The sequence below is a fragment of the Macaca nemestrina genome, chromosome 4 (genome assembly GCF_043159975.1).
Source record: "Macaca nemestrina isolate mMacNem1 chromosome 4, mMacNem.hap1, whole genome shotgun sequence".
Lineage (NCBI taxonomy): Eukaryota > Metazoa > Chordata > Mammalia > Primates > Cercopithecidae > Macaca > Macaca nemestrina.
In genome coordinates this window covers 75,223,710-75,237,150 of record NC_092128.1, presented here as the reverse complement: position 1 = coordinate 75,237,150, position 13,441 = coordinate 75,223,710, and the positions used below count along the sequence as shown (strand labels likewise).

The following is a 13,441-nucleotide window of genomic DNA, read 5'->3' as shown; positions in this document are numbered from 1 at the left end:
TGACCTCCCTTTTTCAGAAACCCTCTGTAATCTTCCACCTTTGGTCTATTCTGAGCATTGCCTCCATCATTGACCTCCCTTTTTCAGAAACCCTCCATGAATTCACATGGCTCAGTAGACAAAAACCCAGACTCCTTAACCAGTTGTCACTTCTGCCCTACATCATCTGCCCTGATGCTTTCTTTCAGGTTTGTGGCCCACACCACACAGGCATCAGGCCAACTTAACAACTTGTAAATTTCTGAACACTTTGCATTTTTCCTACCTCTATACTCTTGTACATTCCATTTATGTTCTGGAAGAGTCTCCCTGCTGAATCTTCCTTGAAATATAATCATGCTAAATCATGCCAAATTCTAAATGTCGCTTCCTCCAAAAAAGTATTTCCTCTTCATCTTAGCCTTCCTTTATTTTTTAAAACAAATATTATTGTGTGCATTTCAGTTTCACAACATGATGTTATGTGATACATATAGATTGTAAAATAGTTACATAGTGAAGCAAATTAACATATCTTATCTCACATAATTACTTTTTTGTGACAAAAGCAGCTAAAATCTACTTATTTTTTAAAGTTCTTAATACAGTACAATTTTATTAACTATAGTCCTCGTGTTGTACATTCAGTTACAATAGTCAATGTATGAAAACAACCTAAGTGGCCATCGATGGACAAATAGACAAACAAAATGTGATATATACATAAACACAATAGAATATTATTCAGCCTTAAAAAATATGACACACATATGCACAGTGGAATATTATTCATCTTTAAAAATGAAGGAGAACCTGCCGCTTGCCAACCACCATATGAATGAAGCTGGAGTGCATTATTCTAAGTGAAATAAGCCACAAACAGAAAGAAAAAGATCACATGCTCTCACTTAAATGTGGAATCTAAAAAAAAACAGATAGGGAGATGTAGGTCACACAACACACAGTAGCTGATATCTAATCTTTCTTTTCACAAATGTAAGTTTTTATAGGTCAAAAGTGTTTATACATTGGCAATTTCATATGAGTCAACCTAAAGCCTAGTTCTCTGCATAAAATTAACATGTGGCTAATAAATATTCATTTAAATGTGTGAATTGACATTTTGAGAAAAAGAAGCAATGCAGTCCAAAAATGAAAGAAGGTCGCCCAGGCTGGAGTGCAGTGGCCGGATCTCAGCTCACCGCAAGCTCCGCCTCCCGGGTTTATGCCATTCTCCTGCCTCAGCCTCCCGTGTAGCTGGGACTACAGGGGCCTGCCACCTCGCCCAGCTAATTTTTCGTATTTTTAGTAGAGACGGGGTTTCACCGTGTTTGCCAGGATGGTCTCAATCTCCTGACCTCGTGATCCGCCTGTCTCGGCCTCCCAAAGGGCTGGGATTACAGGCTTGAGCCACCGCGCCCGGCCAGGTTAATACTTTCAAAGTAAGGAGTATTAAAACTGTATCTCTCTAAATGTATGAATAATTATATATCATACATATGCATGTGTGTATATATTTTATATACATAATATATATAATTGCCTAAGGAAATTAGAAAGCACTGTGACTGGAGTGCAGAGAAGAATAAGGACAGTGAAAGTAGCAGTTACCAATGCTTGAAAGTAGCAGTTACCAATTGCTTGCTGCTCACATATGTTTCATAAAGCTGGAGGTAAACCAATAACCTGTATATACACCCGAATGTACTTTGAACTAATTGACTGCAAGGGACTCTTTAAGAACAAAGTGTTATTATTGGAACAATACTATTGAAGCATCATGTAATAATTGGAAAACAAAGTCAGGGACTGCAATTTAACTTAAAAATCGAAGGAAATTCATTTAAGTGCTCTCTTGACATTTCACTTCTTGCTAAAATCTACTTTTAAAAGTCAGATTAACCAGATTGTCCATTAACGTTGATCACATTAGCTAGATAATTGCCAAAGCTCCATTTTACTTATGCCATTTGGACACAGCATAATATGAAAATAAGGACAATGTACCTTGATGCATAACACACAGTATCCACGTAACTTCTTTTACAGTCTTTTAAAAGTGATCCTCTCTGCCTGAACCTTGATTCAACTATGTGCCTACTATTTTACATTAGGTAAGCATGCAACAGAATCATTAGCAAAGACTTCTCTGATGTCATAAAAGGAGTGCTGCTGCCTTGCCTTATAACAGTATACCCTCTTATGTAGCCAAGGACAAAGTTCATAGACAAATACGAATGACACTTTGCCAAGATTGCCTTAGTAGTACCAGTAATAAAAGACCCTGAACTGGAAGGCAAAGTCCACCTTCTTTTGCTGCATTGGCTCCTTCAGTTTACCCAGTTGTCCTGTGACTGAGGTCTTTATCACCAAGGAAACGAAGAAGGTACTTTGAGGTCAAAGCAAATCTTCTGCAACCTTCCCTGTAAAAATAAAATGAGTACATTTTGTACCACCTGCATAACAGGAATATATAATAACTGAAAAGATGTATACAATTTTGATACTTTACCCAATGAACTGATATACATCCAACCACAGGAGTCTTGACTTTTGACAGAATGTGTTTTGATAAATATGGGGATGTTTTTACTTTGTGTGGCATTGTGGTTTCTTTCTTTTTAATTTATTCAAGATTGTGTGTGTTTGTTATATGATTTGTGGAGAGACTCCAGAATCTCCTCTATTTCAAACCAGAAGAACTCTCAGATGGATAGTTAATGGATATCCAGGATATTTGCAATATTGTATATGCTTTTAAAGCATGTTTGCTGAAGGAAAATAAAAGCACTGAATCAAAGCCCCAAGTCTGATTCACAACTATTACTAACAAGGTATATAATCTTGAGCAAGTTTTTTAGCCTATTTTTAGAAATCTAGTTTCTCTTTCTATAAAATTAAAATGAGACTCTGCCCTTCTATTTTATTAAGATGTCATGAGGACATGAGGATTAAAGTATGTTTCATTAAAACCCTTTATAAAGTGCAACATAGCATGCATATATCAAGTATTGCTGTTAATTTATCTTACAGAAATGTTACAGGACTTTTCCTTAGTTTAGCTAAAGACTGGGTTCTTGCCTGTCCCACGGCCATAAAAATTTAGGCTCGAAACCATCATTCTCAGGAAACTACCACAAGGACAGAAAACCAACCACCACATGTTCTCACTCATGGGAATTGAACAATGAGAACACTTGGACAGAGGGTGGGGAACATCACACACCAGGGCCTGTCTTGGGGTGGGAGGATGGAGGACGGATAGCATTAAGAGATATACTTAATGTAAATGATGAGTTGGTGGGTGCAGCAAACCAACATGGCACATGTATACCTATGTAACAAACTTGCACTTTGTGCACATGTACCTTAGAACTTAAAGTATACTAAAAAAATAAATAAATAAATAAATAAATAAATAAATAATTTAGACTCACAGAAGGTTTAAAGGGTGAGTAAAGCAGGGTTTTATTGGGTGAAAATGCGGGGGAAGAGGGAGTGAACAGGGCCTTAAGGCCAGAGTCCCCTGCTAGAGTGCTTCTGCCCGCCATTGGAATACCAGGTTCCACACAGGAAGAGGCGGGGCCAGGCTCCTCCCTGCTGCAAAGGGTGCGAACCTCCCGAGGCTCCACCTCAGTGGGCAGGCTGGTTGGAGTTTTTCCATGGCCCCCCTTTCACCTGGCTGTCTCAGAAAGATACAAATATAATGAGAATAAAGAACACTTTGGCAACTATCAGTGTTACGCATCCCTTAATAACAGGTTGGTTTTATTTCCCAAATTACTTTCTGTTGCTGTTCTGCTACTACTTTACTCAGACCATTAAAGGAGGATGGTGCATAGTGTGAATAGAGTTATGTATGGCCTCTTCTGTAATGCAAGTGGGATATCTGTTCCCTGATTGCAGCATTATAACCTCTCGTTATAGCATGCACTATAAATCATCTTGTGCAGAGGACGCAGGATTGGATCTTTGGGTAATCTCTGAATAGTGACACTCTTTATAGCGAGGTTATCCTCTGCTTTTGGCATGATAGGGAGAGTTTCCAGAATACATGACACTGCACCTTCATTATACAGTTAGATATTAGTAAAAAATCTATTTCTATTCCATGGAGCAGCTTCTAAAAGGGGCACGGTGAGGAAGCTACACATTGAACAAGAGAGCTGACGGAGAAGCATAGATGACACCAAGCCAACTAATAATAAAATAACAATATCTTATACTTCACTAACACTTTTTTGGTACTCCCTCAAAAAAGCACAAAGAAAACCCATAGACTTCTCATGTATGATTTTATTTGATCTTCACAACAATCTTATGGGGGAAGCAGGCAAATTATGCTTACTGCCATTTCTACAGATATTTGGAGGGGTTAAGTGACTTGACCAAGGTGACAGAAATGTTCTCACTCCTCCTATAGTTCTTTCTCTAATATTTCTCACTGTGCAAAAAAGTAGACAAAAAAACATTCCACTAATTATGTTGCTTTATAAAATTTTTGTCTTACTATCTCGAATGAAGCCTGAGACAAGGTGAAGGGAATGTGAAGTGAAAGAAGAAAACACCACAATAATGTTCTTCAAACTGCATAAAATTGTGATGTAGTAGGTTTACACATAGCATTTTGAAACAGCCATCTAAGATCAGTGTGTAGCATTCATTTGAATTTTTTTGTAATTAAAATAATTTTTTTTTTTTTTTTGGAGATGGAGTCTTACTCTGTCACCCAGACTGGAGTGCAGTGGTGCTATCTTGGCTCACTGTGACCTCCACCTCCGGGTTCAAGGGATTCTCCTGCCTCAGCCTTCTGAGTAGCTGGGATTACAGGCATGTAATCACCACGTCTGGCTAATTTTTGTATTTTTAGTAGAGACGGGTTTCATCATGTTGGCCAGGGTGGTCTCGAACTCCTAACCTCGTGATCCACCCACCTTGGCCTCCCAAAGTGCTGGGATTTCAGGCATGGTTAACCACACCCAGCCTAAAATAGTTTGTGAAAATAAATTCACTATAACTTTTGTGTAAGCACTTTAAGATGCATTGAAATGAAAGGTATCAACTGATTTTTAGAAACTATCTTCCAGTGATCTGGATGGCTCTGACCACATGGCCATACATCCTCAAATGTCATATACTTGTGCTGTTTTCATGCCACTCACACCAAAGAAATAAATGATAAATACATGCACGCATGGCTGAATGCCTGTTCAGAATTTAGAATTTGTCAGATAATTTTATAGGTTCTTTCATAAAAATTATACCTCTTATCATCTGAGGAGACCTTAGGTTTTTCAAGAGAGAAAGTCGTCTTCAATTAGGGGCCTGTACCTTTTGGTAAACAGTGGTTTGAAAATGTGAAATAGAAGAAAATTCAACGAATGAGGATAATATAGTCTATAACTGTGAGACTCCCAAAATTAGACTTTGAGTTGCTGGAAGGATGGTAGGTTTTTCATCAGTCTCTGTTCTTTCCTCAACTGGCAGGGAATAGGTGCTGGGTAATTATTTGCTCAATTGTTAGATGAGCAAATAATGGATGGATGGATGGATTGATGGATAAATTAAAGGTAGCACTCCCTCCAGTAAAATTTCCTACAGAAACCACATTTTAAATTTATCACGCACTTTTGAGCCTCAAAATAAGCCCTGTGAGCAAGTCTTGGGCAAAACAGTCAAAAACTAACATTCTTTTTTACTTTATTTTTTCTTTACCTTCCTGACTCTGACCTCTGCAAAAGCACCAAGTAACAAAGTAGCATGTGTTAATTGCAGTGTCATTTTATACAAATCCTCATGACATAGACAAGATAGACATTATAATCAACTTCCTTTCAAAGACTAGGAAACCAATGTTCAACGAAAGGAGTGCAGCCAAGATTTTTATCCAAGCCACCTGAATATACATTCTGGATCTTTCCTATCAAATGTTCTCTGCAATCTCATGGTCCTAGAATCTCACTCTCAGATCTCTAGCAATTAATCCTCTAGTGGTGACATAATAGTCATGATAAATACTCAAATTTAATGCTTCTGAGAGGTACTTAAAAATCTAGAAAAATGATAAAGTAATAAAAAAGTAACTTTAGAATCCCTGGATTGGCCTGCTAGCCCATGCTCTGATGTTAATGACATTGAAGGCACCCCGCTCGAGGAAATCTCAACTGTACAACCCCTACTATGCCCCAATTCAGCAGGAAGCAGTTGGAGCAGTCGTCAGCCAACCTCCCCGACAGCACTTGGGTTTTCTTGTTGAGAGGGGAGACTGAGAGACAGGACTGGCTGGATGTCCTAGGCTGACTAAAAATCCCTAAGCCTAGCTGGGAAGGTGACCGCGTCCACCTTTAAACACAGGGCTTGCAACTTAGCTCACACCCGACCAATCAGAGAGCTCACTCAAATGCTAATTAGGCAAAAACAGGAGGTAAAGAAATAGCCAATCATCTATCGCCTGAGAGCACAGCGGGAGGGACAATGGTCGGGATATAAACCCAGGCATTCAAGCCGGCAACGCCTACCATCTTTGGGTCCCCTCCCTTTGTGTGGGGGCTGTCTTCACTCTATTAAATCTTGCAACTGAAAAAAAAAAAAAAATCCAAAGATGTGAAATTATAGAATTCAAAAGACAAACTGCAGGAGTTGACATGTTTGGCCAGAACCCTACCCTCTGCTCCTCTTAAGTTATATTCTCAGAAGTACGTTGTTAATTAATTAATGTATTCATGCAGGAGGGAAAAGAGATAAAAACAAAACATGATTTTATTTCTCTGTTAATGTCACTTATAGCTTCTCATTCTGACCCTGCAGAGATGTTCTTTATAATGCTTTCAATAACACTTAATTGCAGAGGGGCTTAATATAACAAAATTACATTTCTTCAGCTATTGTGTTTTGCTTGTTTGTAAGTATATTCTGATTTGAATTAAAGTTTTGCCTGGAAAGTGTGAACTATTTCAAATTTTGATATTTTCCATGTCTTTTGAGAGTATCGCCTATAAAGGGCACTTGGAAAATGTTTGAACTTATTTTTATATTCTTTTGTTTCTTGCCTACTAGTCTTTCGTTTCATTTTTCTTTACCCACACTCAAAGTTATTCTGACCTCAAACTTGAGTTTGGATTGTGAAATTCTCAGGTAATACGAGGTGTTGTGTTAGTTAATAAATAATATTTATTTAGTGTAGAAATTATCTGCACTAAAAAGGAGGTCTAAGAAATTGACAAACATTTGAAAAGTGTGTTTTAACCAATAATATGAGATATGCTTACAGATAACAGACAACTTTCTAGACTTGCACTCATCTCTTTTAGTTGTCTTTGTAACAGGTGACATAACTAGGTGGTTGACAAAAATGACATCACAAATTGGTTGAGAAAACCAATCATCATAGTGGCTCTTAATATTACAATATCTCTCCCAGAATCTCAGTTTCATGACTGCATACGTGGCTTGAGATCAAGTAGAGTAATTTGAGTTTCTCCTACGTCAAATCATCCTTATGAGTATGAACTAAATCTCAAAGCTCAATCTCAAGCGTGTGCATGCACACACACACACATACACACACAAAGCAATGTAGTAACGAGTTAAGGTTTTCTTGAATTTTATTTATAACAAATTAAACTTCTCTCCCTATTCCTCTTTCCTCTTCAAAGGGCCATGTATGTAATTCAGTAGCTTATTAACTTGGACAGGAAAAAAATACATTATTATTTTCATTAACCTCTATATGAAATTTAACATGTCCTTCTGTTATGAATGTAGGCAACAAATTTGTGTCATTTTTGCCAATCAAAAAATAGACATTTTCATATTATACCAATTTTTGGTAGATATACTAAAATATTTGAATTTTTCTACCCCCAAATCATAGATGTTATGAAATCTATTTCTAGATCTTGTTATTTAACATGCTCATTAAAAAGTACATATATTGGCCAGATGAAGTGGTTCACACCTGCAATCCTAGCACTTTGGGAGGCGGAGGTGGGCAGGTTGCTTGAACCCAGGAGTTTGGGACCAGCCTGGGCAACACAGTGAGATTCTGGGTGTTTCAGTTTCTTCTATGTCTGTGCAAATAATCCTTATAAGTATGAACCAAATATCAAAGCTCAATCTCAAGCATGTGCATGCACACACACACACACACACACACACACAAAGCAATGTAGTAACGAGTTAAGGTTTTCTTGAATTTTATTTATAACAAATTAAACTTCTCTTCCTATTCCTCTTCAAAGGGCCATGTATGTAATTCAGTAGCTTATTAACTTGGAAAGAAAAAATACATTATTATTTTCATTAACCTCTATATGAAATTTAACATGTCCTATTATGAATGTAGGCAACAAATTTGTGTCATTTTTACCAATCAAAAAATAGACATTTTCATATTATATCAATTTTTGGTAGGTATATTAAAATATTTGAATTTTTCTACTCCCAAATCATAGATGTTATGAAATCTATTTCTATTTCTAGATCTTGTTATTTAACGTGCTCATTAAGAAGTACATATATTGGCCAGATGAAGTGGTTCACACCTGTAATCCTAGCACTTTGGGAGGTGGAGCTGGGCAGGTTGCTTGAGCCCAGGAGTTTGGGACCAGCCTGAGCAACACAGTGAGATTCTGTCTGTCTGTCTCTCTCTCTCTCTACATATATATATACACACACAAACACTATATATACACACACACACACACACTATATATATATACACAATATATATAATTTGTGTATATATATTTTTATATATATGCATGTATATATGTATTTCGTATATATACACACAAAATTATATATATATTTTATATATTATATATAACTTTTATATATTTTATATATATAATTTATATATATATATAAATTGCCCAAGAGTGGTGACTATAATCCCAGCTTCTTGAGAGGCTGAGGCAGGAGGATCTCTTGAGCCTGGAAGGCAGAGCTGCAGTGAGCTGTGATCATGCCACTGCACTCAGCCTGAGTGACAAAGTTAGACACTGTCTCAAATAAAGAAAAAACTAAAAACCCAGAGGTCAAACAAAAGAATCATTGCTCCAAGACACACATTTACAGAAATGTAGTAACTTAGCCACAAAAGGGTCCATTTGTTGTAGTGAAATAAAATTAATTTAAATAGATGTTAAAGAAATATAATGTATATGAACATAGTTTGTAAGCTGTAAGAAGGTTATGTAAATAATGGCATTATTGCTCTATTATTAATGATATTAAAGTATAAAAGACAGTAATACCTCTTGAAAATTTTTTTTTTTGCCAAATTTTATAAAATTTCTTGCATTCCACTCCAGTGGAAAGAAAACTTAAAATGCTTATTTCATCTTCATTCAAAACACAAACTTAATTATAAACTATATATGCTTCTTCCCTATATAGGGCTTTTCTTATCCACCCCACCCCTTGAAAGGATTTGCATATATTAAATATGGCAATTTCTTTATTTCAAGTTCTGTGCTCTCTATTTCAAATATCCTCATCCACAGGAAAAAAATAAGATTCTGGAAATATCATGTAACAAATTCCTTTTAATTTAATAAATGAGATTTTTAAGAAATATGTATTTTTCTATTTCCATAGTTTTCCCCTTTGTATGAAAGTTTTGCATTTTAAAGTAACAGAACTTTTTTTCCTATTTTTATTCCAAAATATCTTATGAAAGGATACATAAATATCACTCCAAACAAGAGGCATTTCATGGAGGAAATGAAAGAAAGAGCTAAGGAACTTCCCAAATTGATGTATAGATTCAACACAATCTCTATCAGAATTCTACCTGACTTCTTTGCAGAAATTGACAAGCCCATCCTAAAATTCATATGAAAACCAAAGGACCCAAAATAGCCAAAACAATCTTGAAAGACATTAACAAAATTGGAGCACTTACAATTCCCTATTTCAAAACTTACTACAAAGCAGTATTAATCAGGACAGTATAGCACCAGCATAATGATAGATACATAGAGAAACAAAATAATTGAGAGTCCAGAAGTAAATCCATTTATCTGTGGTCAACTGATTTTCAACAAGGATGCCAGGACCATTCAATAGAGAAAGAATTTAAATAGTGCTGAGACACCTGGATAGCTACAAGTCAAAAAAAAAAAAAAATGAAATAGACCATTATTTTTTACCATATAAAAAATTAACTGACAGCTAGGCACAATGGCTCATGCCTGTAATCCCAACACTTTGGGAGGCCAAAGCAGGAGGACTGCTTGAGCCCAGGAGTTTGAGACCAACCTAGGCAATATAGTGAGACCTTGTCTCTACAAAAATGAAAATTAAAAAATTAGCCAGCCAGCAGTCTCAGCTACTTGGGAGGCTGAGGTGGGAAGATTGCTTGAACCTGAGGTTAAGGTTGTAGAGAACCATGATTATGCCACTCATTAAGCCTGGGCAACAGAATGAGACTTTTTCTTAAAAAAAAAAAATCACTTATAATAGAAAAAAGACTTATGCGTAAGAGCTAAAACTACAAAACTCTCAGAAGAGAACATAGGTGTAAATCTTCATGACCTTGGATTTGGTAATGGATTCTTAGATATAACACCAAAAGCACAAGCAACCAAAGAAAAAATAGCTAATTTTTGAAAATCAAAATTCAAACATTTCAAGCTCCAAAGCATCCAGAAATTGGAAAGACAACCCACAGAATGGGAGAGAATATTTGCAAATCATATATCTGATAAGGGGTTCATATGTTGAATATATTAAAAAACCCTAACAACTTAATAATAAAAAGATTAACCCAAATAAAAAATGAGGAAAGGATCTAAGTAGGCATTTCTCAAGCAAACAAACAAAAAAAGATATACAAAAGGCCAACAAGCACATGAAAAGATTCTTGACATTATCAGTCATCAGTGAAATGCAAGTCAAAACCACAGTGAGATACTACTTTGCACCCACTGCAATGACTATAATAAAAAATAAGACATTAATGAGTGCCGGGAAGAATGTGGAGCTGAAATCCTTGATTTGTTTGGTGGAAATAAAAATAGTGCAGCTGTTGTGGAGGACAATTTGGTGGCCCTCGGAAAGTTAAATATAGCGTTACCATTTGATCCCACAATTCTACTTCTAGGTATATAACCCCCTAAAAATAAAAACTTATGTTCAATGAAAAAATTTGTATGTGAATATTCATGTGGCATTATTCATGAGGTGCAAATAACTCAAATGTCCATCAGCTGAGGAATGGATAAGCAAAATGTGACATATCCGTAAATGGAATATTATTTATCCATAAAAAGGAATGAAGTACTGATCCATGCTAAGACTTATCATAGAATCTAGAAATTGCACTGTTGGGCATTTATCCTAGAGAAATGAAGCCTTATTTTCACACAGGAATTTGTGTATGAGTGTTCATAGAAGCTTTGCTTGCATCAGCCAAAACTAGACACTATACAAATGTCCTTCAAAGGGTAAACAAACTGTGGTATAACTATACCATGGAATACTACCCAGCAGCTACTTGGATGAGCCTTAAAGAAACTTTGCTGAGTGGGGGAAAAAAAGCCAATCTTAAAGGGATACATAGTTCATAATTCCATTAATGTAACATCTGTGAAATAATATAAAGAGGAAGAACACATTAGTGGTTGCCAGGGTTAGGGATGAAGGATGGAGGAGTGGATGTGACTATAAAAGAATAACATGGGGAAATCTTGTAGTACAGTTATATATCTTGATTGTGGTAGGGGTTACTCAAGGCTATATGTGATAAAATTGCATAGAACTGTATATAACACACATAGATGAATGCATGTATAGCTGATTAATGGATTGAAACAATATCCATTTCTTGGCTTTGATATTATACTTTAGATGTATACGGTGTTCACATTGTGGTTGGGAGAGGGGGAGAATACTCAGGGAAGGATCCAAGGGATTTTCCTGAGCATTTCTTTGCAACTCTTTGTGCATTTATAAATATGTCAACATAAAAACTTTATACATTTTTTTAAAGGGATGTGAAAACAAGATAATAGGCAGAAAAAGTAGTCAAGACGTTTGTGTGTGCTCTCACTCCCATGTCCTGCCCTGGGAGTGTTTCATTAATAACCACGTGGACGCTCACTTCTGCTATATAATGTCATTACTCTGGGGCTGGTCCATGAAGTACTTTGGGGCAAAATGGGACACATGAAGATTCTGTCTCACCCCCTGGGTTAAATGATGTTCCAGGGTCTCCAAAGCACTGTTGGTTTCTCACTATTTTCCATGGTGTGATGAAACTATTCTTTATCCTATTTCTATGTTCTTAACTAAGCTGAAATATTTTAAATTAAAACATAATACAAGGTGAACTAAAGTCCACCAAAGACTAATAAAAAATAGAATTTCATGGAGCCATTAGAATAAATGAATGAATCTCAAAATATAATATTGAATAAGAAAAAAATCCATTGTAGAAGTTGCGTATTGTAAGGTATGATTCATACAAATTTTAAAACATACAAAACATAGACTCATACAAATGAGATAAAAGTTTAAAAACGTGTAAGTTCAGATTAGCGGTTCCTTCTGGGGTGGAAAATAGCAGCAATGAGGGGCTTTAACTGTATCTATAATGTTTCAGTTCTTAAAAAATGTCTAAATCATGCTAAGCTTTGATACAGTTGGGTGGTGGGTAATGTGTTGGCCGTATTTTTATCTACGCTTCACTGTGTGTTGGAACTATTTTTTTTTTTAATATTAGGCTTATTTCCCACTAAATGCAACAGCTTGAACACATGCTGTTTTATCTTCTGCCTCCCCAAAGCTGTCTAATAATGACAATAATGAACAAGAAGAGGTATAAACTACTAGGACAAAGCAGCAAGAGACAAGATATTAGCAGACAAAGCACTCATAAAAAAATTTTTAAGTGAATGTGGACAAACGGCGACTGGATTATTAGGCCAAGGAAAGGAGAAAATATAAACTTTAAAGAGAAAGGAAGAGTATTGCTATGGTCTGATTAGTGTCCCCTCAAAATGTATATGTTGAAGCTCTAACACCCAGTACCTCAGAATGTGACAGTATTTGATGACAGGAACTTTAAGGAAGTGATTAAGTAAAAAGATCCCACTAGGGTGGGCCGTAATCCAATCTTGCGGGCATCCTTACAAGAGAAAAAATTCTAGACACACACAGAGACACCAACATGGGCACACACAGAAGAAAGACCATGTGGAAACACAGTGAGAAGAGGGGCATCTGCAAACTTAGGAGAGAGGCTTCGGGAGAAATCAAGCCTATCAACACCTCAATCTTGGACTTCTAGTTTCCAAAGCAGTGAGAAATAAATGTCTTGGATAAGCCACGCAATCTGTGATGTTTTGTTATGGCAGCCCTAGCAAGCGAATCCAACCATCAATAAGAAGCAAGCCATTTTGCATTACAGAATGAATCTCTCCAACGCTTAGGAACAGGGATACCACAATCTTCATAC

General features: G+C 36.3%; 1 long non-coding RNA gene across 3 annotated transcripts in view; it reads right to left on the bottom strand.

Annotated features, from left to right (window-relative positions):
- Positions 1-2,932, bottom strand: part of LOC105475539 (uncharacterized) — a 34,094-nt gene extending 31,162 nt beyond the window's left edge. The window contains exon 1 of one of the 3 annotated variants that reach the window (XR_011622157.1): positions 2,287-2,932. This is a non-coding gene — a long non-coding RNA (uncharacterized lncRNA). Of the gene's footprint in view, positions 1-1,986 lie in introns of all 3 variants that reach the window. The other 2 variants (XR_011622156.1, XR_011622155.1) reach the window with 2 other exon arrangements.
- Positions 2,933-13,441: the final 10,509 nt, after the last annotated feature.